A 14,272-nucleotide genomic window follows, 5' to 3' on the forward strand; every position below is an offset into this window, starting at 1 on the left:
ATTGAAAGCGTTGCGAAACATTATTCGATTTTTGCGGTATTTTAAAACTTGATATGACTTGACAAAATTCCGATTGTTGGAGATGTTTTAAAATAAAAGTAACTACATACACTCATGTGCAAAATTAAGATAATTTGAACCTTTTGTAGAATTTCTGAAAATCAACTGGACAGCTCACAATGAAATTTGGTATGAATATGCAGTTATAACAGAGAAAGAGATGTGCCATTCAAAAGTTATTTTATGTACACATGATTATCAGTGAAGCTCATACTGCTTCCAAAATCTACCTTGTGATATCGAAATGAAAATGTGCCTGATATGGGGTAGGGTCAAGTCTCACAGCCAGGTAGGTCGAGCAGCGTGACGGCATATTGGACAAGAGACAGATGAGGAGTTCTCATGGCAGTCGATCCCACTCCTGCAGCAAGGCAGTTTTAAACTCATAGTTCTCAGGAGAATAGCGAGATGAAGCTGCCCACCCAAGAGCTTCCTAAACGTGCTCTGTATGGTTAAGTTCAGGAGATCTGGCTAGCCAATCCATGCGCCAAATATCCTCATTTTCCTAATAATTGAAGACCAGCTGAGCTGTATGTGGACAAGCGTTGTCGTCCATTAATAGAAACCCAGTACCAACTGCGCCCCTAAAAAGTTGAAAATAGGGCTCTAAGGTCTCTTTTCTATACCTCATAGCAGTCAGCGAACCTTTCTCAGACATATTCATGAGTTTCCGGCCATCCAGTATGACACCTTCTCAATCCATTACACCTCCAGCATAGAAAAGAGGGAGGGATGGTATCGTGTTTCAGGCATTCCTCAGATACAGGTACGCTAAACGTCAATGTCCAGGCTGAATCTCGATTCGTATGCTACTACTCTTGCTTTAAAGTACCATACTCTACTAAAGTGTCGTGAAAGGCCTATGTTGTCTGCATCATGCTAAACGCGCTCTCTTATGTGCTGCAGTGAGCGGGACGAAAACAAACATTTTTTTTTTTTTTTCTGGCATAGAGCCCTATCTTATGAACTCCCGGGCAACTGCAGACCGTGAAACTCGTGTTCCACAGGCACATGAGATACAGCTCACATTAGAGCTGTGACGCTGTAACAATCCTGTGTCATCGCCCAGGGAGTGCAAAATAACGATCCTCATTCGTCGGTGTGGATCTCGATCGACCTTGCCCATGTCTTCTCGGTGTGATTCTGTCCTGAAATTGTTTTCACAATCTGCAGATGATACTGGGCGTTACGTTGAACTCTGTAGCCAACTGCCCTTTTGATTGGTCTACCTTCAATCAGCCAACGATTCTCCATCTCATTCACTATCCATACGTTCGTGGCTACTGATTTTACCTGATTCCTTATAAAATTTACCCTACTCTTGCGAGAAACACGGTGAATATTGTGAACGAATACGATCATACAAATCGCCATAAACCCCTAGTGCCCTCCATAATCACAACTACGCAGATACGCAGATATACTCTTATGTGTTTAACTCTGAGTATGTGCCTAATTCTTCGGTGGTTAATGCCAGTACCTTAAGTTCAATACGCTTCGTAAAAATAAACATAATTTGTGAATTATCTTAATTTTGCACACGAATGGATTTATGTGAGCATTCATATAACATGTTAGTTGACTAGTAAACAATTATAGTGCAAAGTCAATGATATTCTTCATTCTGCTTTAGGGAAACATAAGATTACTAATGGTAAAATAACTCAATACTTTCGACTGAAATTTCATCACTTCCTTTTTCTCATGGCGTTGATGTCAACGTTCTCATGATAAAGGTTTGTTATGCCATTATCGGAAAGCTACTTCCGGCTTCCATCCGGCATTTTTCTTTAAGAATATTTTTGAACATTTCTTTTCAACCTAAGATGTAACAGAAAGAGGTAAAAAAGAAGCAATCCTTTTAGAGTAAACTTTTGCATCAACTTATTTTTATATATTAATAATATAAATGAAGCGCATATTGTTAAAAATTGTAAATTATTTTTCTATATTTCTCGCATTGTGAAAAAATGGCGACACTTAGAGCCACAGTATTCTGTGCACATATAGTCCACCACCCAAACATGCAACTCAAAGCTCGTACTTTGATTTTTTTTTATTTTGTAATAGCTTAAGGAATTTTTGATTAAAAAAGCGACATAAAGGTTTTCTGTCGCTTCTCGGCCAAGTGCAAGATATTTATGTTTCAAATGTAATCCGAAAACTCAACTATATAAAAGAAGTTCGTTGCTACTCGACAAAACGTAATATATTTATTTTTTGAATTTAATCAATAAATTCAGAGATTTCCTCTTAATTGATTGAAACAGCAATTATTATTATTATTATTATTATTATTTATTATTATTATTTTGTAGACAATAAACTGCTCATTTACAAAGCCATCTTCGGTCCCATGTTCCGCCTGCCCTGCCTGGACCCACTAATTGAAAGTTATTACAGACTACACAAACTATTATTCTTTGACAAATATGTAATGCACCTGCGTATGAAGAATTAAATGTTGCACGTTTCAGAAGTACATACTATAAACTAGCCAAGAAATTGTTTGAAAAATCTTCTTCATTTAATAATCAATGTATTAGCAATTATGATTATGATATATATGATATTCGAAATTTAAAATGCCCCAGGATGACCTTGATATGACCTAAGTGCAGCAAATATTAGTTGGCTTGCTTGCTTTTATGTCTACTCTCAAAATTTAAACCCTGTCAAACTTCTAATTTTTTTGGACTCCAGGACTTAACATAATAGACGTTCTTTGAACTGACATGCTTCAAAATCACAAATTATTCGACAGGATAGTACCAGGCACAGCCACCCTGGTGATTGCACCATTCCGATCCGAAGTACTCTTTCATGTAAGAGAAATATGTTGCTGCTGTCCGAATTAAAATATTTTGATCTTCCACGCGGCAGTGTGCTGCTGTTCAGCCAAGCGTATGATAGAATTTGATTTTTCTTACAAATTTATTCTTTTATTTATTAGCAAACTAAGCGATCTGTAAGCAATAAACTCAGTTATTATTAATTACTAGATAGAATTATGAAATTGCATTAGATGGATTCACTAAAATTACTATGTATATTTTTTCATTTTAATAATAACTATTCTAACTGGATAGTTTAAAAAAACTATATTCTTCATTCAAATATGTCTACTATCAAACAGCTAGCATATCAGTAACATCGGATGTTGCGAGCTAAATGAAAAGAAAGACAAAATAGGCTTGGCACTTAACCTGTTAAGCTCCCATCATCTTCAGTACTTTATTTAAACGTGTAATATTCTCTCTTGAAATCGTGGCTCAATCTTAGAATAGGCCGCATCAGTCGATACGTTGTTTACTTGTCTTAGGCTTGGACACGCCTTTTTATGACGTAATATTGGTTGCGCCTCTTCTTGAAAATAATTTATAAGTATGCTATAGCTTCATATTTAAAGAAAAATTATATTTTAACTTAGTTGAAATGTTAGGTTTATAATGTTCTGCGCGAGATTTTTTTTTAAATTATAAATCTACTTTTGTGTGTTGTGTGGTAGTGTTAGCATTTAACGCAACGAGTTATCTCTCACAAATGTATTATTAAGACGCCAAACGATTGAAAACGATCATTACCAAACGATTAAAAATATTGAACGCGTGATTTAAAAATTGTAACCGTAACTTCCCGAAATACAGACAGGCCGGATCGAATAGGTGCGGGGCCCGATTGGATTTTTTTTTTTTTTTTTGCGGGGCCCTCTCTATATATTAAATATTTAAATAAAATTCAAATTCAGTATATAATATAATCAATATTCTTTATTAAATAAATTATATATATATATATAAATATATCAAATGTCATGGATCATCAGACAGGTAAACTTCTACATAAATTAAAAAATAAAAGTGTTCAAAATACAAAAACAGTTATTGAATATAAATTTACATCACCGAATATGAATACATGAATTTACATATTTCTAAGTTTTTGTTCTGTAAATTCTTCTAAAATTGTTTCGAAATCTAATTTCCTTGCGTCTTCACTTTAAATCGACATAATTGCTAAACTGTTTAATCTATCCTGATTCGTTGTCGATCTCAGATAGGTTTTTATTAATTTTAGCCTGGAAAATGATCTCTCTCCAGAAGCGACGCTTACTGGGATTGTTAAGAATATTCGGAGAGCAATAAACAAGTTTGGAAATGCCGTTTTTCTATCATTATCCGATAAAAATTTTAACATTTTAAACAAATTTTCAAAAACTTCTGAAGGAAAAATAGATTTCAAAGCTTCCATTTCTTCCACTAACATTTTTTCGTTTATATCAGCTTCTTTCACCTTTGGTACATCATTTTCTGTTAACTTAGAATTTGTTAGAGAAATGTCTAATTCAGCTGCATGCTTTTGAAGTGTTTCTGTTTTCCATATTTTGAAATTTTCCCAGAAACCCAAATAATTCATTATGATTTTCTGTAGCTTTATCTAAAACAACATTAAAAAAACGATATCTTGTATGCATTTATCGGGTCTTCAATAGGTTCACCATCGCCTTCATAATTGAAATGTTTCTTTCTTTTCCGAAGACTTTTATTTCGAAATTCTGTTGATACTTCCAAATGTTCTTCAAGAGTTTTTGCCTGAAATAAAACTTGTTCGAATCCAGTATTTATGTTGTTGCTTAACCATTTGAAATTTTTGCAAATAAGGAAAATGCAATGGATACGTCTACAGATTCACTTTGAAGTTCCTTCCTAACATAATTGACTTAGAACAGTTAATCGTATCAAAAAACCAGTGATACTAAAAATTTATAATCTTTCATTGCATTTCCCAGAGATTCTGCTTTGCTTTTAATTTGTGAATCTCCCAATACTAGGTTATAATTGTGAAAAACGCAAGGAGTAAAAAATGCCCGTGGATTTTCTTTCAAGAGTCTAGCTTGCACCCCGGAGACTTCCCCCTTCAGGTTCGAGCCATTATCATAGCCTTGCCCTCTTATGTTGTTGATGTCAAGTCCTAAACTTTGAATTTCCTTTTTTAACGAAAAAAAAAAAAAAAAGATTTTCTCCTGTGCTGCTATCTACATGTAGAAATTTGATGAATTGTTCATATATTGTAATATTCGAGCCCGGTAATGTTCCATTCGAAACATATCTGATGCTAAGAGACATTTGTTCTTGATGACTGACATCTGGAATACAATCCAGAATCACGGCAAAATATTTTCCATATTTTATTCTATCAATAATTTTATTTTTTAGTTGTTTTGCAGTTTTTTATTTCATTTTGTATTGTTTTGCTTAAATAACTTTGGTGTATTTGTTTTATGGCAATTCTTTGTATATGATCCTGCATTACTGGATCAAATTTTCCAAGTAATTCAAGTAGACCTATAAATTTTCCATTTCGTGCATCGCCTAGGTTTTCGATGGATCCTCTAAACGCGATATTACGTTCTGCTAAAAACTGAACTACAGAAAATAATTTTGCAGATATCTTATACAAACGAATTTTTTCTTGGTTCAACAACTTTTGTTGAACATTATTTATTGCTTGCTCAGCAGAAAGTCTTTTTTGAAATTCTATACATTTTAACATAGCTAACGATTAGAAGAATAGAGAACTACAAATGCAAGAAACAATTGACATTTGATACTAGCTATACATCCACCCCTGGCTGGTACCCCGGTTGCGCAACTAGTTGCGCGTGCATATACCTATACAGTAGTTTACGTACGTAAAGTAGTTCACGTACGTAGTGCAAAATCTCTCTAATATAGGACTATCCCGATTAAATTCAATACATTTGACTTTAACTTTTACGGGTATCAGTTTTCTATATTATAAAGTATATATCGTATAATAATAAACACATTAATAAATCTCATCCAGCAATACGAGTTTAAAATAAATATATTTTTAATTATTTGAATAATTCATAATTTATCCATTATCGTCAAAAGCAATTTGCTTTAAATTTCGTTTTTTTTTTTTTTTTTTTTTTTTTTTCTTTTCATTTTGATGGTAACGCGGGGCCTTTTCAAATGCGGGGGGCAGATTCGGCCCAATCGCCATTTATCCGGCCCTGAGTACAGAAACGAATTCTTTTGCTTAAAGAATGTTTTGATTATTGATGAGAGTGTCTGATTCGGTGCTTATTGCAGAATGGATGATTAGCTGAATTTGGATTTTTTTTTATCAGTTGGAATGAAGAGGTAAAAAAAGGCGTGATTGAGTGGTGTATGGAGAAACGTTTGATTGCAAGATCGTATAAATGCCCAATTTCTGAAACTGATATGAAACCAGTAGAGCGACAGAACTGTATAGATGGTTTTGAGTGTATGTGTAGAGTTACTGGAGGCGAATGTAAGCATCGAATTACAACGTCTGTTCGAAAACACTCGTGGTTTGCGAAGAGTAAATTGAGCATGTGTGGTGTTTTGCGAGTTACCTATATATGGTTGGATAAGTGCGGGAATGATGTTATACGATCGGAATTACGTATTGCTAAAAATACGGTGACAGATAGGAAAAGGTTTTGTAGGGAAGTGTGTATAGAGTTATGCTTGAGGAATGTGGTGTTGGTTGGGGTGCTTCAAGAAGATTGGGATGGGTTGCAAAAGGAGAGGACTGAAGGTAAGTTTCATTTATTACTTATTGACTTAAGTAAAATATCGTGTGCTTGTCAAATATGGCAATTTAGATGTTCGGTAGTTACTTTATACTGGTATTATTTTGGTTTTGTGTAATTTTTCTGGAATCACCTTTTTTTACAACTGGAATCAATGGAGTTAGTTGTGCGCAAGGTTCTGCAATTCTCCAATTTCTTTTAAGTAAAAGCAGATTTCTGAATATATGAGCAATGCAAGGTTTATTCAATGTCTAATTTTTTAAGTGAAACGATATCACTATGTACATGGGCAAAGCCAAGGTAGTGCGCAATGCCGAAGTTATGCGCGATGCCGAGTTTGTGCAATTCTCTGATTTTTTTAAAGTGAAAATACGAATTTGTGATTCTCTAATTTTTTTTAAAGTGAAATGATGTGTACATGGACATCGAGTTTGTGCAATTCTTTGATGTTTTTTTGAGAGAATACAGATCGTTATGCAGAAGGGAAAATGAAGTAGTGTCTGATGCCGAGCAGTAACGTTACGTATTTTATGTGCAATGTTTAACATATCATTTGTGTATTTTAAAGTTGCATTGTTGTTTTAATTATGAATTATATTTGAGACATCGTTTTTCATTTAAATTGTATTTTTAATTGTTTGGCTTTGATATGTTGATAATGCTTTTCGACTTCCGATAAATATCGATTGTCCGACGATCTATTCAACAGTAGCAAAACTGTAAACTTTGACCCTATGAGTAACTTTTACCTCATTATTTTAATACGTAGTGCTTGCTATCGAATTGCACTTACTTGATAATATGAGTTCTTTGATAATATGTGTGTGTGTGCATGTGAAGCATTGCTTAGTGCTCCAAATTTGTAGTAGGCCCAACAGCGGCCGAGCGGTAAAGTCGCTGAACATTGGTAGTTCGGTCCGAGGTTCGAATCCCGCGATCGGGCTGGCTGCATCCCTCTCCTTAGGCAGATAGCCTTCGAGGCTTTGCCGTAATTAAATAACCTAACCAAATTTGTAGTATTTATCTTCTTATAATATTTTCTTTCATTGTGAGAAATTAGATTTTTTTATTTATTAATGTGTAGAATTCTAGTATGCCTATAGAGAATATGACGTGATTTAGGAATTTAAGAAACTGATATGAAAGCTGTGTATATTGTTCATATGGAATAAAAAGTATTTCTCTTTTTTTTATTAATGTAAAGTTTAAAATTTTTAGAAAATAATGAAAATTGTCTAGTTACTGGTATGCAAGGGGTTATGTCGTTACGCAGCAATAAATAATTTGTAAAAATTATAAAACTCAAATGTTCTCCAATATGAATTGAAATTTAAAAAAAAATTATTTGTATAAATGCTGAAACTTAAAAATCTTTGAAAATACTGAAGTTGTATGAAATTCAAGTATTACAGACTTAGTTGTCTATCGTCTTAATAATTGGTAGAATTCGCTTACTGTATTATGGTAATTTTAAATATAAATAATTTATTATACGTATTTTCAGTATCGCCTAAGCTTAAATGTTAGAAATGTGAATTTAAAGTAAAGAATTTGATGTTAATTTACAATAATAAACAATTGATTATTGTTATTTTTAAGAGAAAATAGAAAGTACGCGTAACGTAAATGCGAGAATACATTGTGACGTCAAGCTTAGTCCCACCCATTCATGGACGTCACACAGCTCCGCCTTCTCAACTTTGTTGATGCAGCCTATTTTCCGCTTTTACTGAAATTGTTTCTGGTATATAATTGCTTAAGTAGCTGAAAATCTGGAATTGTTTGACAACGGCTACTGCGTAAATGTTGCTACTAACCTCACTTGTGTAGAATTGGGTGCTAGTGTAGAAATGGATGCCCCATCGATTAGCGACATTTTTTTTTTTTTTTTTTAATTTTGGCGATGAAACCTCATTTCTGGTTACCATGATAGTTTTAACTTTGTTTTAGCTTCCTGATTTTATTTAAATGAAAATAGATGTACGTGGACAAATTTAAGGTAGTGTGCAATTTCTAGTTTGTGCAATTCTAGAATGTTTTTAAGTGAAAACAGATTGATGTGTACATGGACACAGAGTTTGTGCAATTCTTTGACTTCTTATTTTGGTTTTGTGTAGTGGCCATCTCTTGAAATTGTGCCTTCTTGACGTCAAAAAAGAATCGCCAAGAAACAAGAGGCACCCAATTGGGTGTCCGCCGATAACATCGCGGCAAAAACATCGCGGACGAAAACGTTGCGGAGAAAACAACGCAAGGCAAAAACATCGTGCTACAAAACATCGTGGGAGAAAACATCGCAAAGAGGAAACATCGCAGTTCTAAAACATCGTGGTACAAAACATCGTCGTCAAAAATAAAGCGGTTCAAAAACTTCGCAGTTTAAAAACATCGTCGTCGAAAATATCGTGGTAAAAAATAGTCTACAAAGCATCGCATGACGATAACATCGCAGACATGCTTTTTCAGGTTTTAATAATTGTAAATGGATATTCCCATAATGATTTATGAGCGCAAGATGTGAAGAAGAATAATTTTTACTTTCACATTTTTTTATTAATTAATAAATTTTTGCTTAAAAAAGTAAGAAGGAAACTTAAGCATAGAAAATTAAATGCAACTTATAGATTATACTTTTCATGAAAAATTACCAGTAAAAACTTTATAAAAATGATTTATTAATGGCCTTTTTTAGTTAACTATGTCGCTTTAAAATTCTATTAAGTGCTTATAAGTTGCATTAATTTTCTACGCTTAAGTTTTCTTATTTTCTCAGCAAAAATTTATTAGTTTATAAAAATATGTAAAAGTAAAAATTATCCTTCTTCACATCTTGCGCTCACAAATTATTATGGGGATATCCATTTACAATTATTAAAACCTGAAAAAAGCATGTCTGCGATGTTATCGTCATGCGATGCTATGTAGACACTTTATTTTTTACCACGATATTTTCGACGACGATGTTTTTAAACTGCGAAGTTTTTGAACCGCTTTATTTTCGACGACGATGTTTTGTACCACGATGTTTTAGAACTGCGATGTTTTCTCTTTGCGATGTTTTCTCCCACGACGTTTTGCAGCACGACGTTTTTGCCTTGCGTTGTTTTCTCAGCGACGTTTTCGTCCGCGATGTTTTTGCCGCGATGTTTTCGGCTGTAACCCCCAATTGCAAACTTTTACCGTCTGTCTTAATCAGAACAAGCCCATATCGTGACAAGCAGTGCAAGACTGCGTCTGTCGTTCGCATGAGTCTTGAGCCCCATATAGGTAACAATACTCCATATAGGTGACTTTGCCCACTTCCGTCCCACTTTTGAAGAAGAGTAGTACCTCAAGAGGGTTCGAGGTTTTCTACTTCTCCTCCCCTAGCACCAAGTCACTCGAGAGGACTTTCGGCTTTCTGAGTCTTTTGAGTGTCTTCTTGCCGTACAGACACTATGCAATTACAAACATCATGCCATCTTGTGGATTCGAACCCGGGTTCTTCGGTACTGCAGGGAAGTTTAAACATTAAAGCCAATCGCAGTCCTGAAGAGGCAGAGTCTTGCAAAAGTTGTTTCTGAATGACAAGATCAGTGGGACGAGGCCACGACAGGAAGTCAGTTCTATAAGTTTCTTCCCAAAGTGTCACTGGAACCGCATTTAGTGAGCAATTATCTCTTGCAGTTTATCACGGGACATGGGTATTTTCCTAATTGTCTCAGACACTTTGACCTCAGAGAGGAAACCAACTGTGAGTTTGTAGAGCAGGGTCATCCAGACCACTTTAGGGTTCTCCTGCCCACATTTAGCAAACATCAGGTGTACGAAAATACTCGAATCCCTTGTTATATTCCTTTTGCAGTTAGAGCAAACTCCATTGATGGAATACAGCAATGACTTTAATTTCACAAGATGAAAGACACTCAGGAAAAAAAAGCGACATGCAAACAAGAAGAGAAAATGTATTCTAACTTTTTAAAAATAAAATAAATACTTTCTTCGTGCGAGAACAGCATACGGCTCTCGAGTCTGCGTTTCAAACATTGCCGTTAACATATATATTATTCTTCACCTATTTAAATTTTACAAGAGTTTAACAACAATATACACCCTTTTGCTGCGTTTACATAGTGTATTTGTATTTGTAATTAGAAGTAAAAGTGTTTATGTATCTATGTATTTTGAATATTGTATATGCCTATTTAGTATAAGAATATTGTATATGCCTATCTAGTATTACATAGTAAACTATGCATTATGTACGAAAGTACTCAAAGTTGAATTCCTTTTACTGCATTTGTATTTTATTTGTATTTGTAGTTACTAGTAAAACTGTTTATGTATTTACGTATCTTGAATATTATATATGCCTATCTAGTATGTGTATTACATGGTAACCTAAGCGTTATGCCTAAGTGTAGTATTTGAATTCCTTTTTCTGTGTATGTATTTTGTATTTGTAATTAGAAGTAAATGTGTTTATGTATTTATGTATCTTGAATATTATATGCGCAAGAAACATAGGAAGGGTTGAAGACCCTATCGACTCCAAAAATGCCTTACAACAATACTGTCATCCTTGCAACAACCTTCTACTATCCTATCGACTATTTATACTACTTATGTTTTGCCGAGTGGAAATACAAAGCTTTTATATTGCACAGTTTTTAATTTAAAGTTCCTCAAATTCGTGTAAAATTCGCAATAAATTAAAAAACAAATTCGAAATTACGAATTCGGGCTTCGAGTTGCAGAACTAATATGTTCAAAATTTGGTGGAGGACTAAGCATCTCTAAAATTTGGTAGCTCTAGACGCCGCCATTTTACCCCAATGCTAAGAACATACATACACATATACATACTTACATTACATACATATATATATACTATGCTTCATTATTTAATAAGAGAGACTCTTTTGAAAGAGAATGTATAGAAAAATACGAATCATCATTTCCATAAGATAAAACTTATCGTTGAAAAACATATTATATTATGCACTGATGTCATAGTCGGGTTTCATGTCATTCAAATATGGCGGCAGTATCCCAGGAAAATATGACATGTTTTATAATGTTAGGTAGCGACTTTCGGAATGGCATCCTTTGAGCGCACAAGAACGCGTCCTTTCTACTAATGGCCTTTCTTTAAATCCATATTTTCATCTATCCGATTTAGCATCAGTCCATATTAACACAGAAAATAGGAGCTCTAAAGTAGTTAAATTCAATATAAATTTACCTCGCTTTGTAACACTGCACAATTACACACTCACATCAGCAAAGAATTTGAATTTAACAAATTAATTTCTCGTTTGTTATTAGTGACGAGCTTCGCCAAATAACTATTATGGTAACAATTAGAAACTTTTTACAGTCATGTTTTATGTTACGAAAATAATCCAAACAAATTATTCTTTGAAAAAAATACTTTTATCAGAAATGAAAAGGAAGAAAATACTCCCTGAAATGAGATTAATGAAAGAAGTGAAAGGCAGAAAATTAATGGAAACGTTAATGTTAAATCATTAAAAGAAATTAATAGGAAAGATGATAATGAATCACTAAAGGAAAAATGACGGAAAGAGACAAAGCCGAATTAATTGGAATGATGATGTTTAGGTTTAAGAGAATAAATGGAATTCCTAATGAATTGAACCTTTGACGAAACATTAAAATTAATACCTAGAACTTGAGCTATAAGATTCTAAAGCTGAGAGTTAAATCTTTATGCCTGCAAAATTTTAATCGTCGTAATATTTAAAAGACAAAAGAATAAAACTTATAACTACCTTCTCATGGGGAATCTGAAATGCATAAGAGTGATTTGAAAGGCAAGTGTCTATAAATTTGAAGAGTTTGAAAGGTATGTTTTTTTATAGTAATCAGTACTGATAAAAAACCTTTTATTTTGATTATAAATTGAAAATGTTAAAATGTTATGTAAATTTTCCTTGTCTTTAAATATATTTATTTTTCCCTTAAAAGCGTGTTTTCATATTTTTTATATCCTGAGCCTGAGTGAAAAATAAGCGACATTATTGATCGGAAAGAAAAAAACAGTCAATCACGAATACTTGATAAAGGTATCTATGTTTTTTAATGTTTGTAAAGTTAAATCATTATTAACGAAGAAAATCCGCCAATGCAGATATCAATAGCAAAGTCTTTAAATACATGTACAACAATAAACAATATGATAAACAAATATGATGTAAATGCAACAAAAAATAAAGGACAAAAGTCAGAAAGCTTTCGGATTTTATACCACTCCCAAAAGGGCGTTTTTTTAGCGTTTTGTGTGTTATTGCTTAAATATCATGAACTTCGCACTTAAAATACATAAAATTTAATTCAACAGCAATATCACGAAATATTTAAAAACAGCAAATAGTATAATCTTTAAAATTTCCGATACACAGTCTCGAGTACACTGGATATGAAAATGTTTTCTTTCTTTCTTTTTTTTTTTTTTTTTTTTTTTTTTTTTTTTTTTTTCGTTTAGGGTTGCCATTGCTCGCTTTGAAATCATTAGTTTCTTAATCAAAATTTGTTAAAGGTTTTAAAAATATGAAATAGATAATAAATAAATTCCAAAATCAAAATTCGGGCTTCCAAATGCTCATGCTCGTTGGAGGATTACGTTATTCAAAATTTGATGGCTATAGGTAGTGTTGTTTGTTCACAATGCGAGAAACGTTCATGCATTCTTGTAGATACTTCACTATTTATTTTCTTTAAATACGATACATAGCGATAATCCTAGATAAACTCATCACAAAAAGACTTGAGCATTTTTTAACGAAAAATAATATTATCAGTTCAAATTAATATGGCTTTCGAAAGAATATGTCTACTGATCTAGCATTATACAATGTGATCCAACAAGTCAGAGAAAAGCGACAAAGCAAACATGTGGTCCTGTTTTCCTTCGATGTTCGAGGGGCATTTGACTCTATTAGCTGGTTCTCCTTACAGTCTATCTTAAAAGAAATTGGCATCTCAAGAGACCTATTTGATATAATAAAAAGTTATCTGGAGAATAGAGAATTACTTTTCTGGGCAAGTCTAATACAATTAATCTTCATTATAAAATTGGAAAAGGCTGTCCCCAGGGCTCATGTAGTGCTCCCCTATTCTGAAGCCTCACAGCGAATAAATTACTGCAAGAAAATGTACCTGATACGAATGTTACCTTGCCGATGATATTATGGTAACTATTACAGGAAACTCCCTCTGAAAAATAGAGGCTACTTTTAACTTGCTTGAAAATGTTTTTAAGAAATGAAGTACTGAGCAAAATATAGATTTTAATATTGAAAAAACATATGGTATGTTTTTCCTTCGGGCAGGGAGAAATGTAGAACACCCATAGTGAAATATGATCAAAAAGAGATACAATTTGTGAATACGTTTAAATACCTGGGTGTAGTGATCGATGATAAGTTGAATTTTATAGAGCATTTTAAGTCAATACAACGAAAGATAGAAAAAAATTTTAATTATTATAAAAGTACTTTTACTCCAATCATTCTTTCTGACAAAAGCTCTACCCTGAGGGATATCTACAAAACTGTTATTATACCGAAAATTCTTTATGGTATTGGCGCATGGGGTGAACGAGCAGGGAAGCTAGTTAAGACA

This window comes from Stegodyphus dumicola, chromosome 10 (genome assembly GCF_044657685.1).
Source record: "Stegodyphus dumicola isolate Sdum_Otavi_A_Nest chromosome 10, ASM4465768v1".
NCBI classification, from domain to species: domain Eukaryota; kingdom Metazoa; phylum Arthropoda; class Arachnida; order Araneae; family Eresidae; genus Stegodyphus; species Stegodyphus dumicola.